General features: G+C 46.2%; 1 long non-coding RNA gene and 1 pseudogene across 3 annotated transcripts in view; both read left to right on the forward strand.

Moving 5' to 3' along the window:
* The first annotated feature begins 4,669 nt into the window (after window positions 1–4,669).
* The window catches only part of LOC132675014 (uncharacterized), a 37,578-nt gene continuing 25,000 nt past the window's right edge, over window positions 4,670–17,247 (forward strand). For all 3 annotated transcript variants that reach the window (XR_013555390.2, XR_013555408.2, XR_013555402.2), the window contains exon 1: window positions 4,670–5,573. This is a non-coding gene — a long non-coding RNA (uncharacterized LOC132675014). The remainder of the gene's footprint in view (window positions 5,574–17,247) is intronic.
* Window positions 7,118–8,566, forward strand: LOC132675772 (methylglutaconyl-CoA hydratase, mitochondrial pseudogene; annotated as a pseudogene).

Here is a 17,247-nt window from a genome sequence, read left to right on the forward strand (position 1 = left end):
TTGAACTCACAGACTGCGAGATCAAGACCTGAGCCGAAGTCGGATGCTTGTCCAACCGAGCCACGCAGGCTCCCGTCTACATTTTTAATTTAAAAAACTCAGAAGGTAATAAGTACAGTTGTGTTATGTTACTAACATAAGGTAAGTGATCGCTGGGGTTACCTGGTCCTCTGGGTTTAAATAACATCCTTCAAATGGCGGGAGATCCAGTTAAGCAAGGATGTAGTTTGGGGGAAAGCTCCTTCCGCCTGGTTCCACAGGGAGAATATACTTCACTGCAAAGTCTATCCCACCTGGAGGCGAACAGGGTTTTTGTGCTCCTCACCAGGCAGCCACTAGCTGGGAGACCTGGCAGCTGTTTCCATATTCATTGGCCATTTGGGTTTCTTTTTCTATCCCCTGCCAGCTCCCATTTTCCTCTTCTCTCCCAGTTTCCTAGATGAACACGCTCTCCCACTATCCCCCATAGGCCGATAGGCTGGTTCAGGGGTTTTCCTAAACAGGTGTCTCCCTGATAGAAATCTGGTGCCAGCTATTAAAACAATTTCCCCACCCTTGCTGCCTAAGTAATTGAGAGAAAACAACAAAGGAGTGAAAGGGGGCGTTGGGGGGAGTCTTTCATAGACTGCTCAGGTGATCCTGCTAATAATGACTCAGGCCCGTGACCTTCTCTGAAGGTCTTGCCTATGTGATTGCAGCCACCTCTCCAGGCCTGCATGGAAGCTGTCCCCCAGCCCACCCCAGTGACGGGACAGGGGTCCAGTAGCTCTGCTCCCTGGGCTGAATACGTGTGACTCTCCTGGAAGCCCCTGGCTTCTTAGGTTTTAAATCCCTAGGCATAGGATTAATTAGTGTGAATTCATCAGCGTTCCCTCCAACAGGCACTGAAAGTACAGTAATTTTAACTTGCACACTAACCCCGTGAGATAAATGGGGTAGGGACAGGGTTGTCGGAACTAGAATTCCAGAACTGTTAAGCTGGAAGGGCTTGGAGGTTATGTAGTCTAACCTCTTCCTTTCACAAATGAGGAAACTGAGGTCCGAAGAGGAAAAGTGATTTCCCCCTGGTGAGTGAGATGACGTGGTAAGGGAGGGGGCAGGTTTAAAGCCAGAGCTGAATGAAGTCAGCTCCTTGTCTGGTTCTCCTTTCCAGTGATAGATGGAATGCAGAAGAGCATTTCAGGCTTTTGCCATATGTCCAAATAAGTCACCCACAATTCCTGAAAAGGGCGTTCTTAATTAAGGCTTGTGCAGGGGCTCCTGGGTGGCTCAGTGGGTTAAGTGTCCCACTTTGGCTCAGGTCATGATCTTGCGGTTTGTGAGTTCGAGCCCCACATCAGGCTCTGTGCTGATGCCTCAGAGCCTGGAGCCTGCTTTGGATTCTGTGTCTCCCTCTCTCTCTCCCCCTCCCCTGCGCATGCTCTGTCTCTCTCTGTCTCTAAAAAATAAATAAATGTTTTAAAAAATCTTTAAAAAATTAAGGCTCGCGCAAAGGAGGATGGAAAGATACAGGTTCAAGACAGATTCAGGAGGAACTAGCAATACTTGATGACCCATTGGATATGAAAGCAGAGAGAGATGACAGACAATTCAGAAATTTCTAATTTGTTGAAAGATAGCTAGTAGTTACTTGAAATAGGGAATATTGAACAAAAAGCAAATGTTAAAGATGAGTTCATTCGAGGTGTGTTGAGTTGTGATGTTTTCAGGACCTTGAGATAAAAATGCCCTTTAAAGATAGGAAACTGGAGGGGTGCCTGGGTGGCTCAGTCAGTTGAGCATCCGACTTCAGCTCAGGTCATGATCTCACGGTTTGTGAGCTCAATTCCTGCATCAAGTTTGCTGCTATCAGCATGGAGCCTGCTTCGGATCCTGTCTCCCTCTCTCCTGATTTTAAAAAATATTCGCTTTGTGGGGGGCCCTGGGTGGCTCAGTCGGTTAAGTGACCGACTTTTGATTTCAGCTCAGGTCGTGATCTCATGGTTTGTGAGTTCAAGTCTGGAGCCCACTTGGGATTCTCTCTCCCTCTCTCTCTGCCCCTCCCCACCTCAAAAAAATAAACAAACTTAAAAAAATTAAAAAATAATATTCCCTTTGTGGACAAAAATGTCTGTGTCCACCATTTGGGCAAAATAAACTGGATTATCTGACAGCGAACAGTTCCATTTTTAGTAGAGGACCAGAAGCACTTCGAGTCATTTCAGAATGTCGTTTAACATGTTTTTAAATAGGGGAAAAAAAGACTGTGCCCTTCCTCCTTCTAAAAAATCCCTTTTAAAAAATTCCTTTCAAAGGCACTGTTTTTGTTTTGTTTTGTTTTATTTTGAGAGAGAGAGAGAGAGGGCACAAGTGCGTGAGGGGCAGAGAGGGAGAGAGAGAGAGAGAGAGAATCCCACAAGGGGCAGACGGATGGGGGGAGAGAGAAGGAGAGAGAGAGGGAAGCAGGGCTCACCCAAAGCAGGGCTCAAACTCACAAACCGTGAGATCAAGACCTGATCTGAAGTCAGATGCTTAACAGCTGAGTCACCCAGGTGCCCCTCAAATGCACTGTCTTTTGTTGAATTTTCTATTTCACTGGATGAAAAAAAAAATCAACGTAAGGCTTATTCCAGACAAGAGTGTCCTAAATCAGACAGTAGTTGAAACCACAGAAATAGTTGAGATTATCCCAAGGAAATCTGGAACAGAAGGCGGGATGCAGAATTCTGGTGGAAGGGACAGCTCTTAAATTCGCCTTTCCAGGATCCATTCTCCCTCCTCTGGGTACCAACACACTATTTCCTCTGGAAAGCACCTCCATTCCTATCCCTCAGTTCGACGTGTTCATATAGGGATGGCCCCACATTCTGGACCTAAGATGGGACACATCACTCAAACATGGTACATCAGAGTGCTGCGAACCTGGTCATGATGGTTGATTCACGAGGTTGAGAGATTCACTGACTCTCTAGTCCAAGGAGACGTCACTCTGGGTCTTCTGCTAAAACTACTTGGGAAAGGAGGCTCTTTGTCTGCTGGGGTTGCTGTACAAGTAGGATATGAACAGGGAATTGCTGTTGGCCAGCTAGTCACTGCAGGAGCATCTTGCCTGAGAGAGAAGCAGTGGGGAACAGAGCGAAGACAATAACAGAGACCCTGAGTGGACATGTTCTGACAAAGCTAGTTCTGTTCTTGAACTTCTTGTCTGAGCCAATAAATTCCTTCTCCTATGAAAGGCAATTTCAGGGGCGCCTGGGTGGCTCAGTTGGTTAAGCATCCAACTTCAGCTAAGGTCATGATCTCAGGGTTGATGAGTTCAAGCCCCGCGTCGGGCTCTGTGCCGACAGCTCGGAGCCTGGAGCCTGCTTCAGATTCTGTGTCTCCCTCTCTCTCTGTTCCTCCCCCGCTTGCACTCTGTCTCTCTCTCTCAAAAATAAAGATTAAAAAAATAATAACAAAGGCAATTTCGATTGTGATCTGACACTTGCAACCAAAAAAAAAAAAAAAAAGAAAGAAAGAAATCATGACTAAAGCACTCGGGAACATCAACATTTAAAATGTGTTTCTTCAGTGTTTGAAGTTTGCCTTTACACATACATGGTGATAACAGCTGATTGATTAGCCCAACGCTGTCTGCTTAGCCTCTTTCTACAGTGCCCCCAGCAGGAAAGGTGGAAGCCACATCTCTCACTCCCTTTGAAGCCAGGATTCCGCATGAGACTGAGGCTCTGCCAGAAGGATGAGCTTGGGAGAGACCCTGATTGGAAACCGGGTGGTCTGAAGACACTTGCCCTCATGAGGGACTTGATCCGCACAGAATTGCATGCGGAGAGAGGCACAGGGTGCGGGGCACCGCTTTGCCGGCACAGTTCCCGCTAGAGCTGCTTGGTGCCAGCAGCTTGGCGGTGGCTTTGATTTAGGAGCCTTCTCACTGGGCAGAGGCAGAGCAGTTCCGTTGCGTGTGCCGGGTTCCTGGAAGTTTCGCACTCCCGACCTTTATGTGAACCGTCTGTGCTCTTAGGCAAGCCCCTTTTGATTCCACCAGCTGGACTATATTTTTCAGTTTGTTACTAACAACCTTGATCAATACCCTGCAAAGTACATGCCTCTAGGGAAACAAACAATAGGCCCCGTCAATTTTCCAACAGGTTTTGAAATCCAGAAAAGGCAACACGTTTGTTGGCTTAAGCGATAGGAAATGGAAGAAGAAGCCCTGAAAAAAAGCAGTAACATCTATGAGGGAAGTGCTCAACGGGCCATTTAGAAGAGGACACAGCAGCAGAATCAACTGTTACAGAGGAGTGAAGTGTTGAAATTAGGCCACTGCACTTGGCAGGTTCAGGGAAGTAGAGGGGCAGAATTCTAATTGCAGCAGTGAATTGAGAAGTGAATGAACGATAAGAAAGTACAGGGAGTAGCGAGTATTTTTTGAAGCGAACACGTTGTGAAGTAAAGGAAGGAAAAAGGATGATAGGCCGATTTTCAGGAAGAAGGAAAGTTCTTTTAACTTCCTTCTTTTCTTTTCTTTCTTTTTTAGTTCATAGACACAAGAGAAAGAGCCACTGGGGCAGGAGAGATTGAAGATAAAAGGAAGAAGGAGTACTTGATAAGGCTAAGTCCCAGAGGAGGGCAGCAGGGACAGGATCCAGAGCAGAGAGGGACAGGATCCAGAGCAGAGAGGGACAGGATCCAGAGCAAAAGGGTCCAGCTCACTCTGCACAGGAGGAAGTACTCCTCCGAGGACAGTTCAACAAAGATGGTGGTCAAGATGCACGAGAACTCAGAGAGAAGTGTGGACTTTGTGCAGGATGGTTTCCCTTTCTCTGCGGAGGAGGAGCAGGCCACCTGCTGATGGCGAGAAGGACGGTGACAGGGTCTTTGTGGTGAACTGCAGAGGCCGCTTTGGGGCGTGTGAAAGGACACTGGAGCTGTCACGCTTGGCCAACAGCAGGTGACAGAAAACCTTGCTCAAACTGCCTGGGACGAAAAAGGAACTCCTGGTTCATGTAGTGAAAAGTCCAAGGCCTGAGCGGCACCTGGGAGTTCAAACAATGCCATCAGAACTTGGTTTCTTTCCCTCCCTCTGCTAATGTTGGCTCCAATTCTCGGACACCACTGCCCAGTCCCTGACAAGGGAAAAAGGAGTCGTTTTCCTCCCGGAGGAGGGCGTGCCCGAGCGCTGACAAGGAGCTGGACCAGACCAATTTGGGTCTTAAACTCATCCTCCGACCAATCACCAAGGCCCAGATTTGGAGTACTCTGATTGGCTGGCCCCAGGACATGTGATCGCCTCTGACCCAATCACTGCAGCAGGGGGATTTCAGCGCGCTGAAGAGCCCGCCCTGCGGACCGTGCGGGGACGGGTTCTAACCCGATTTCCTTGAAGGCGGAGGGAAGGACGTGGAGTGCCAACCCCAGGCATTGGTTTCGGACGAGGAGGGCTCGTTATGTTCTTCGTCAGGTGGAAAGGGGAGCCTTCTGCCGCCCGAGCCAGGGAGGAACTTCGGATGACTGGCCGTCTGAAACAGCCCCGCCGGCACCGAGAAGAGGAGACAGCAAAATACGAATAAAAGGATTGTGAGGAGGGCCCCAAGGTTAGCACAAATACCTGGTTGAGTCCGTCAGCACCGTTATGAAACTTTTGTTGTTGTTGTTGTTGTTGTTGTTGTTGTTGTTGTTAAGCAGCACTTCCTGGCCCGCGCTGGAGGATAAGGAAATGTTGATAGAAATACACGCGCAGGGGCACCTGGGTGGCTCAGTGGGTTAAGCCTCCCACTCTTGATTTGGGCTGAGGTCATGATCTCGTTGGTCACGGGTTCCATACCCACGTCGGGCTCTGTGCTGACAGCTCAGAGCCTGGAGCCTGCTTTGGATTCTGTGTCCCTCCCTACCTGTCTCTCTCTGTCCCTGCCCTGCCCCTCTCTCTCTCTCAAAAATAAATAAACTGAAAGGAAGGAAGGAAAGGAGGAAAGAAAGAAAAAAGGGAAGGAGGGAAGGAAGGAAAGAAAGAGAAGGAAGGAAGGAAGGAGAAGGAAGGAAGGGATACACCCACAGCAGAGTTATAGCCAGGGTGCAGAGTGGGAAATTCCCCCGACTTACCCTTGAAGGCACTCATTTCTGACATAGGCAGTCCCCAGTCGAGCAGCTGACGTGGCCCACAGCCTCCTGCGCAGGCAAATTTACTCCTGGGAAGAATGTAATGACATACTTTGGAATGATCCCCAATGAGGAACGAGTGAGGGTCTGTGACATGTGTGCCTCTTTGGATTTGATGTGCTCCCCTTAATCACATGTAGCTAAGCCAGGACTTGAAAAAGCTGGGCCACCAGGGAATTGGCATGGGATTTGCACAGAATCTGCTTTGAGTTTTAATTTTACGTCGCTCCCCTTAGGGTGTTCTTAATAGGAGCGATGTTTCTTGATTCCCGAACTCATCCCCGCCCTCGGTCTCAATTTTTCCCATTCACTCCTTACAATAGCCAAAATCTTCCACACCACACATCTGCAGCTGAGACAAGAAACACTGAGCCTGGTGGGGGGACAACTTTGAGACTAGGCAGGGAAGACATCAGAGGATACGGATGGACTTAAGTACGTATCATGGGAAGAACAAGAGAGTGAAGTTCTATGTGCCTGGTAGAGTAATCTTTCTAGAGCACAGCTCTGACCAGTCTGTCCTCTGCTCGCTTTTTTTTTTTTTTTAATTAAGTTTGCACAAACATTCTTTTTTTTTTTTTTTTTTTTTTTTTTTTTTAATTTTTTTTTTCAACGTTTTTTATTTATTTTTGGGACAGAGAGAGACAGAGCATGAATGGGGGAGGGGCAGAGAGAGAGGGAGACACAGAATCGGAAACAGGCTCCAGGCTCCGAGCCATCAGCCCAGAGCCTGACGCGGGGCTCGAACTCACGGACCGTGAGATCGTGACCTGGCTGAAGTCGGACGCTTAACCGACTGCGCCACCCAGGCGCCCCTGCACAAACATTCTTAATGCCTAAAGAATAAAGTTCAGAACCCTAGGCATGGCATTCTAGATCCTTCAAGCTCTGTCCCCAAACTTTCCTTTCATGATTTAAAATTTTTATGTTTAAATATTAAAGATTTCAATACACAGAGTTCAGAGAAAAGGATGATACACCCAAGTGCCCGCAAGAAAAATTAGACTGTTCGTTGGTTTACCGTATCTGTTTCATATCTTTGTGTAAAGAAAGTCTTAGACAAGGCCTCAGGGGCACCTGGGACCCTGGGCACCTGCGTTGGCCCCACAGGTTGGTGGGGGGGGGCACTGCCTGGTTCCTTGACGGCCCGTGGGTGGGCCAGGCATCTAGGGTGGGACTGGGTGCCTGCCATCAGCCAGGGGGTCGGCCCCATGGAGGGGTACCGCTCTGAGGTGAGGACAGAGCACCAGCAGCCTGTTCGGTACCTGGAAGAGGAGAACCGAGGAACTGCAGTGCTTGGGATAAGCAGAGCTTATGCCAGAAACCCATTCAGTAAAAGCTGATAAAAATGCTCTCAAAAGCTGTGGATGCTTTCAAATCTGATTCAAAAGCGTGGACGGTAATAGGAGTGAAGTCCCAGGAATATTCTGTGCTGCTGCTGACCTTAAGAAGAGAGTCCAAGTGAATCCCAGTGAAGTTGGTCCTTTTGTCTCCAAAATGAGAGCAGTGATGAATGAAATAGAGGCAGGGGGGGTCACAGCCACTGCCAGGCGGTATCGGGATGGTCCTCATCAAAGACTTCATCTTCTCGTGTGCTCGATGGCCAAGAAGCCAAAGCAGTGGGCTTGATCAGCCACGTTCTAGAACAGAACCAGGACAGGAATGCTGCCCAGCCCACGCAAGGCCTTGGACCTGGCAGGAAAGTTTTTACCTCAGGGACCTGTTGCAATAAAAATGGCAAAATTAGCAATTAATCAAGGGATGGAGATTGATTTAGTAACAGGATTCGCCATAGAAGAAGCTTGTTATGCTCAGACTCTTCCAACAAAAGACAAGCTTGAAGGTCTTCTTGCTTGTAAAGAGAAAAGGTCTCCTCGCTCTAAAGGAGAATAGAAGAAACAGAAATCTTTACAAGGCCAGTGTAATAAATGTACTTCCAGAAGTGTCTTTTAAATCCACATGTGCCTCAGACCCTGGAGTGCCAATGACCAAGGTGAAGAATGAGTTATCTGTAGAGTGAATTAGCATCTGGAGTGGACCCATATGAATACTTTGTCCAAATGTGTCTCGTGTCGTATGCATTCAGATTTATAAAGCTGGTCGTGGGTGCTGTCAGAGACAGATTCAAAATTAGACACACATTTTTAATATCCCCTGCATACAAGGCTTTCTGCCCTTAATTTTATAATGTGAATAACTAATATATCGCACACTCGAGGAAGTAATATGGATTGTATGCCTGCTGTGCCTCAATACAAAATAAAATTATTTCTATCTACCACAAAAATGAAAAGTCTTACAGATAGAGTGGAAGCTCCCAGCTACCCTGCATGCCCGTGTAGAGTTCAAAGTGTCATGACCGTCCCGGAAGGAATCACTATCCTGAAGTTGCCTTTCATCATTGTTATCCATGTTTATGTGTTTTCGTTAATTATAGGTTTCTGTAGACACCATATAGTATTATTCAAGGAGATTTAAACTCCTGTATTAATTAAATCACACTATACATATCACCTTCTAACTTGCTTTTTAAATTCAATGTTTTTGATATTTATCCATGTTAGTAATGTCGATCTAATTCATCTATTTATTTCAACTGTTATACTGTATTCCCATGTATGGCTATATCAAAATTTATCCATTCTTTTTTAAAAAAAAATTTTTTTAATGTTTATTTATGTTTGAGAGAGAGTAAGAGAGCACAAGCAGGGGAGGGGCAGAGAGAGAGAGGGAGACACAGAATCTGAAACAGGCTCCAGGCTCTGAGCTGTCAGCACAGAGCCCAACGGGGATGGAAGCCAGGAACTGTGAGATCATGATCTGAGCCAAAGTCAGATGCTTAACCAACTGAGCTACCTAGGTGCCCCCAAAATAACTCTTTAAAAAATGTTTATTTTTGAGACAGAGAGAAAGAGAGCAAGAGGGGAGACGAGCAGTGAGAAAGGGAGACAGAGGATCTGAAGCGGGCTCTGTGCTGACAGCAGGGAGCCCAACTCAGGGCTCTAAGTCACAAACTGTGAGATCATGACCTGAACCAAAGTCAGACGTTTAACTGACTGAGCCACCCAGGCGCCCCACAGAAATAACTTAAAAAAATTTTTTTAAATGTTTATTATTGAGAGAGAGAGACAGACATAGTGCAAGAGGGGAAAGGCAGAGAGAGGGAGACACAGAATCCAAAGCAGGCTCCAGGCTCCGAGCTGTCAGCACAGAGCCCAGCACAGAGCCCGATGTGGGGTTTGAACCCATGAACCATGAGATCATGACCTGGGCCACAGTTGGACGCTCAACCGACTGAGCCACCCAGGCGCCCCAGGCAGTGATTTTTCAAAATTGTGTTCTATTACCTATTTTGAAAACAATACAGGTAAGTGCAGAAAGTAATGAAACAGAAAACACGACTGTTAGATTACTTAACAAATCCCTCAAGAAACTGCCATCACAAGGCACAATAGAGAATTTTCTCTCAGGTTTCATAGTTGAGAAACACTGAACAACTGAACCATTCCTTTTTCTGTGAACCTTGTAATAATGGGAATGTGCTTTTTGCTTTGGCTATTAAGAAGACTGTCACCAAATTTGTTACCCACCATAGGAACTCACAACACTTCATGGTGTATATTCTATATTCTAATCTCTCCCTGGCTTCATTCTTTTTCCTCAGCTTTATCACCTCAAGTATTCTGTGTGTGTGTGTGTGTGTGTGTGTGTGTGTGTGTGTGTGTGTGCGCGCGCGCGCGCGCACACACACGCGCACTTCCTGGAAGCATTTGTGGAGTGTGGCATAAATGAATCAATGAATAAATAAACAGATTATGACAGCAAGACAGCAAGACTAGACAGGATAGAATGGGCAGATCAAATAATCTGTACCCATTACAGAATTCTGCCTTAAAGCTAATTTTTGTCAAGACATACTCCTCTTCCATAAATAATGTAGTTTATAATTTCGTAACTTTGGCATTTTCTTGTGGAGAGCTAAGCTCGTTCCATCTCAGCCATCTCAAAGATTAAAGGTTAGGTTTTCACGTTTCCTTGCATTGATAAGAGTGTTAAAACATAAATCAAAAGGACCATTTGGGAGCTTGCAAACATCCAGCGGTTAGGGGCAGAAATAACAACAGCTGTCCATACTGCTGGTCAATGGATCCTTCTCTTTGAAAAAAAATAAAATGAAAAGTTCAGACTTGTGAATGCCATAATCTGCCTGCAAAAAGATTGCATGGAAATCACATGCAAATTACCCCCCCTGTGCTGACAGTGACTAAGAGCAGTTATTGTGTCTCCCACGCTCAGCTAAGGAGAAATGTGGGGTGTGAGTGGTTCTTTAATAGTATGTTGGGAGCTAAGCCGTTCTTTGGCCTTCAGTGAATAGGACTTTTATACATCTTGCCCTGATTGGCCTTTTGTCTTAGGTGTTGGAGTCTTTTTCCACCTCAGTTTAAGAATGTCTTCTGATGTTCAGCCACTTCATTTCATTATAAATGTCCTATTTTCTTTTTTCTTTTGTTATTATGGAAACCATCCGTCGTATAATGTAGAAGGTGTTTTCAGTGCATCCTTTTTTTCCCTCTGACCTGTTCTGCTTCGGTTGTGTTTTATGCACAGATTGGTTCGGCAGTTTTTAATGACTTGGCAGTTAAGAACAGTTTCTGGGAAGAAAAAAGGAAAAAAAAATTTGAAAAGGAAAAGCCAGGCAAACCAGAAATTTTTTTGGCCCAAGTGACCTAACCAGTCACGGCGATTGCTGTCATTTTCTGGTTTAGTGAACAATGAAGTAAAAATTAAATGAATATTAAAAACCCTACTGAAATTATTTTCGCATGGATGGATTTTCTTGCCCCTCTAAATGTTGATTTCTCTTGGTGTGATTCTATCTCGTGCATTTGCAAAGTGAGTTGGGTGGGGACAAATTGGCCCACTGGGTGAATGGAGAGAGTTTGAGGGTCAGTGAATTTCCAAGTGCTGGTTATCTTGTTTAAATTAGTAGCCGAATCCTGTGCCACCGTCTGGGACGATTCGTTTCTTTCCTTTACTTATGGCCCAAACCACACGATAGGAAGATTTAAAACGCAAGAGAACCATCTGAGATCATCTGATATCATCCCCTCCCGGTGGTAATTCTTGTTTTTCTTTTCAGAGAATTTGTCCATGAGCATACTTTGTACATAGTTGCCTCCAACAGCTTCCCCCCCCGCCCCCCACACTTCATAAAGAACGGCATTTTATCTGTGAGCGCATACATTCTGGACACGGGGTCTGTTTCCAGGGTTTTCCACCTCGGCGGGATCAACATTTTGGGTTGGCTAATTCTTTGTTGTGGGGGCTGTCCTGTTGTTCGTTGTGTGATATTTAGCGTCATCCCTGGTCTCACCCGCCACCAGGTGCAGGGGGTAACCCCACCCACTCCCAGCTGAGACAGCCAAAAACGCCTCCAGAGGGTGAGGGGTGCGGGACTTAATATGGTTGCCCCAGTTGAGAACCACTGGCCCGTTTTTCCTTATCTGAGGAAAGCAAAGGGTGTGAAGGATGAAATCCCACGTCCAGCCAGGCAGAAAGGAATGTGCCCCAGTGCTGGCGGAGCCAGCCTCTGGGGCAGGCATGCCGACCTCTCCACCTGACCCTCATCGTGAAGCCAGTCAGATGGGCACAGGATCCCCAAATCCAGCTCTGCCCAGATCAGGAGCCAATAGCCACTCTGTGGGGAATGTGTGCTGTTCCAGGCATTGGATCTTACCCATAAACCTCTGAGGAAGGTAACACGATCCATGTTCTACAGGTAGGGAGACTGAGACTCACAGAGGTTAAGTTAACGTGCCCGTGGCAAGTTGGGGAACTCAAGATTCAAACTCTGAGCAGTAAGGAGGGTAAAGCTTACAGCGTACCTCCTACCACCACACAGAAGGGTATCAGGTGTGATCCAGTCCCGCAGGGTGTGGCCGGAGAGGTAAGCCAGGGAGGAGGCTGAAAGGGAGAGAGGGTCTGGTCTGCCGAGAAACCATCCCTTTTGTTCAGTTACTCTTAGGAAGTCAAGGGCCTCGAACTCTGGTTCACTTCATGTCATGACTGATGGAGGGAGTCGATTTGGATTCTCCTTAAATATTCTCCTTAAAATGCACCAGTGCAGGATGGGACAGAAAAACCAGTTGTCTGCTCGAAGCCCAAGGGAAACACAGAGAGCGGAAAGTTAAGGCTTTAGAATCAGGGGCCGGCGTGGGCAGCCCTGAACCCCTTGGCCATGCAAACTTGAGCAGCCCCAGAAACACTGCGAATGAATGTCATTTCTCACACTAGGTTTGCCTTGTGTTTCTTCCTTCCTGGAGGACAGGAGAGAGGAGGACAGAGAGACGTGATTAGGCCACGGTTGTGGGGCTTCGGAACCACACCAGCCGTTGGGCCAGGCAGGGATTTGCCGACCACAGCCCCGTGTTGGGAGATGTGGGGCATAAAGCCGAGGGTGGGGTTGGCTCGGTCCCGGCATCAGGCAAAGTCTTTAGAGTCTGTGTTTCAAGAGAAGAGGTGAGGTTGATTACAGTCCAGGGAAGCTTTCGAAGAAAGAACTAGGGTGTTTAATGGGGAAATTCTACTGTTTCTGCTGTGCGTTGGGTGCTGAGACGTCTGCACTGAATCCTCATAAAATCTCTAATGAAATATGTATGTTTCACATTATTGCATCGTGGAGTCGGGCCAGCCACCGGAGACGGGTCAGAGTGCCAAGGTCTAGACCGCTCAGGGTGGGTAAGAGGAGTGAATGGAGGCAGCCCACGCGGGGCCAGTCCGTCCAGTCGCTGTTATGACGGTAACATCTTATAGGAGAGCATGTTAGAACACATCAGGAGAATAGTTGAGACAGAATCACCAGGGGCTTCCGGTGGACCCCACACACTATATCACTGGCAGCCGAGCCTTGTCACAACCTTATGAGGTAGGCGATTACTTTTGTCACTTAACAGTTACGGAAACTCAAGCTCAGAGAAGTTACGCAACTTTCCTGAAATGACGCAGTGGTAAGTATCGAGCAGAGATGTTAATCCATCTGGGATGGGCTGCAAGCCGGTGCCCTTGTCTATGCCATCATGCTGAGGAAGAAGAGTAGGACTGGAAATTTCCTTTGTTCTTCGATTTCTTCCCTAGGCAGAGGTGTCCTGGATACTGAGGCAGCGACACGAGGGTCCCTACAGGAGCGCCACACCTGCCAAGCCCCAGCCTCACTTTGTGGGAAACGGGGCAGGCCCCCATCATCAGCCTGTATCTGTGAAGTTTCTTGTAATTCTTACACCTGTCCTTAATGCCTTGGCCCTGAAGTCCCGGCAGACACACGACTGAACTCAGGCCCCGTGAATCTCAGGAACCTACGTAATTCTTCTAAAGAGAAAAAAATCAGGGGTAGGGACGGCTAGATCAGTCCCCTCAGGTGAAATCGGTTTGGGGAGCTACATAAGGATAAGCCCATCGATTTTGCCAGTTCCCAGCCTTTTGGCCAGTTTGCTTTCATTGACCGTGCCTACAGCTGACCTTGTTCCCTGTCAGCTGTTAGTTGCATATAATTGCACATCAACCACTGGCACTGTGGAAAAGCTAGTTATATCACCTTTAGTTACTCTTTGGAGGTTAAAAGAAGCACATCGAAGAGAAGCAAAGAAGAAGCCAGGGCCCTTTCCAACTGGGTTTGGAGACACAAGATCCGGGGCGAAGCAGAAGGAGCCCACAGGGCCAGGCCAGGACCCAGTGAGAACCCAGGACCCAGGACCCCAGAAAGAAATTGGCGAAGCTGAGAGCAAGAATCTGATGAGACTAAAAATACACAGAACTATGAGACCCTGTTCCAGCCTTCATGGAGCCTTACAGAGCTCATGCACTCAGAAAAAGAAAACTCACAAAAATCTGTCAACAACTCTTTGAATTCAAAAGAGGAGAGAGAGCCTTCACATTCATTCATTCTTGTGTGCCAACGTGCGTGTGTATTTGAAGGCAATGTAGATAATAGAAGACCATATACAAATATGTATAAACATTTGTATATGGTCTTCTATGTGCTACAACTTTTCCAGGTGCTTGGGATAAAACAATGGACAATATGGGATAAAACAATGGACAATATAAACCAAAAAAAAAAAAAAAAAAGCAAAAAACAAAAAAATCTTGCTCATGTGGCGATCACATTATATCTCTATCTGTATTTCTGCATATGTATATACAGAATGCATATATGCATGTATTTATCAAATCTCATCCACTTGAGACCATACTAGTGGCTAATAAAGCACTGATGAATCACTGTTCTTTAAAGAATAGATGGTAAACATCAATGGTTTTTATTTTAATTTTTTTAATGTTTACTTCGAGAGAGCGAGAGAGAGAGAGAGCACAAGAGGGGGGAGGGACAGAGAGAGAGGGAGACACAGAATCGGAAGCAGGCTCCCGGCTCTGAGCTGTCAGCACAGAGCCCGACACGGGGCTCGAACTCATGGATTGCGGGATCATGACCTGAGCTGAAGTCAGACGCCCAACCGACTGAACCACCCAGGTGCCCCAAACATCAACGTTTTAACTGACTTTGCAAATTACATTGCAAAATGCAAAAGTGCCTGCTCCTTATAGGTTATTATCTTGTTTATACTACCAATTGATTTAGCCACCTCTTTGTGAAGAAATTACGCGGTGGAAGGTACATTTCAGTAAATCAGAGATCTGAATGACCGAGTTTTTACTGCCGCCATTTTCAGCAGAGCAGGGTGGGGCTTTGGGATTTGCTGAGTTTGGACCAGATTTTGGGAAAGCACAGATTGCCTCAAGGTGTTGACATTCTTTAAATAGAATAAGATATGTATGGGAATGACTCATCCACTCAGTGAAAGCTTTTTTTATGGAAGTTAATCTAGTTTCCTATTTAAAGACTTGGAAGAGAGTCCACTGCAGTTTGGAAGGCAAACTTCTGCCATTTAACAACCACGCTTCCTTTCCTCCCACTTTCGCATCCCTATCTTATTACTAAGAAGCAACAGCACTGGACTGTAATATTAGTGTTAGGACACAGAGCATTTTCCAAGATGCTTTGCAAACGCCGACCTTGGGGGCCTCTCACTCATTGCTGATGGGAGTACAGATGGTGCAGCCACTTTGGAAGTTTCTTACAAAACTGAACATACTCTTACCGTACGATCCAGTAGTCACACTCCTTGGTTTTTACCTAAAGGAGTCAAAAACTTCTGTCCACACAAAAACCTTGCACACGGTTGTTTATGGCAGCCTTATGCAGAGTTGCCAAAACTCGGAAGCCACCAAAACGTCCTTCAGTAGGTGAATGGACTATCGAGCCATGAAAAGACACAGAGGAAACTTAAGTGCCTATCACTAAGTGAAAGAAGCCGATCCGAAAAGGCTACATGCTGTATGATTACAACTATAAGAGATGCTGAAAGAGACAAAAGTGTGGAGACAGTGAAAAGATCAGTGATTGCCAGGGATGGGAGAGTGGGGGTGGGGAGGGATGAAGAGGCAGAGCACAGACGATTTTAGGGAAGTGAAAATACTCACAGGGTGCTATCATGGTGCATACGTGTCATTATACATTTGCCCCAAACCGTAGAACGTGCAACACCGAGAGTGAACACTAATGTGAACCATGGACTTTGGGTGATAATGATGTGTGAGTGTAAGTTCATCAGTTTTTATAGGTGCATCAATTACAACACATGTAGCACTCTGGCAGGGGATGTTGATAGTTGTACAAGTGTGGGGGGAGGAAATCTCTGTGCTTTCTGCTCACTTTTGTTGGGAACTTAAAACTGGCGTTAAAAATGAGGTTTATTGGGGCGCTGTCTCTCAAAAATTGACTCTGTCTCAAAAATAAACATTTAAAAAATTTTTAAATAAGGTTTATTAATTTTTTTTTTTTTTTTTTTTTTTTAAAGCTTTAAAAAGCTGTGCGTTTAGGGGCACCTGAGTGGCTCAGTCGGCTGAGCCTCCGACTTCCACTCCGGTCATGATCTCGTGGTTTGTGGGTTCGAGCCCCACGTCGGGCTCTGGGCTGACAGCTCAGAACCGGGAGCCTGCTTCGGATTCTGTGTCTCCCTCTCTCTCTGCCCCTCCCCTGCTCGTGCTCTGTCTCTCAAAAGTGAATAAATGTTAAAAAAAATTTTTTTTAAATGAAATTATGTGTCTAATGAACTAGAATCTGATGGTACAAATATTACCAACTAGATAGGTCTGTTCCTAACCCGTCCTGGTGACTGATAACAGATTTGTACAGAAATGTTTGTGGGTGAGGCCTGCAGCTGGCTCCCTGAACAGGAGTGTCTTTTTTTTGCCTTGAGCAAGATTTGCTGGTGCCGCAGTGGTCCCCTCTGGTTTTCGGCCCTGAAAGCAGCATTGTGTAAGTTCAGCCTCCGTGCCCGCCGGCAATTTTCACTAATTGTTTACAGTGCTCTAATTTTTACACTCTCTTTAAAGGATCTTTGTGTGTGCTGATTGCAGAAGGTAATATTTCGGGCATCAGTAACCATGGTAATGAATCATTCTCCTCTCAGAATTGGTGCCAGCTGCACTGGCGTCTGGATGGTAGCACCCCGGTGTTTTGCTAATGAGCGACTTTTCATTTGCTGTAGGAGGACGGTCCCACTTCTTCGCATGTTTTGCTTGTGTTTTGTTAAAGGCTCTTCCTTGAGAACAACGTTAGAAGAAGTAAATCCCATTTGGTAAAACCTGGATCTCAAAAGGAAGACATTCCCAGTCCCAGAAAGCAAGAGCGCGCAGAATGAAAGCCTTTGAAGGTTCTATGGGGAGGCCATTCCCGCTCCAGGCTGCGGTGCCACTCCCCCTGCCCCCTCCCCCATCCGCAAGCATCGATCTGTCCCTTTTGGGCATGCACAGAGAGCTTTCCATCAGCATTCTCCTTTGACTACTGGAGAAAGGAGTTTAAATATTTCAAAGATTTATGTTATGAATAATTTAAGAGAAATAAAGAAAACTCCTAAACTCTCTTTGAATTGTGTAATGGGAGCTTTGAAAGATGTTAGCATTTTGCCTTATCAGATTAAACTGGTTTTTTGTGTTTTTTTTTTTTTGTGCAAGAAGATTGAAGTGGAAATGTAAGCTATTGTCACCGTTTAT

Source organism: Panthera onca, chromosome A1 (genome assembly GCF_046562875.1).
Source record: "Panthera onca isolate mPanOnc1 chromosome A1, mPanOnc1 haplotype 2, whole genome shotgun sequence".
Classification (NCBI taxonomy): domain Eukaryota; kingdom Metazoa; phylum Chordata; class Mammalia; order Carnivora; family Felidae; genus Panthera; species Panthera onca.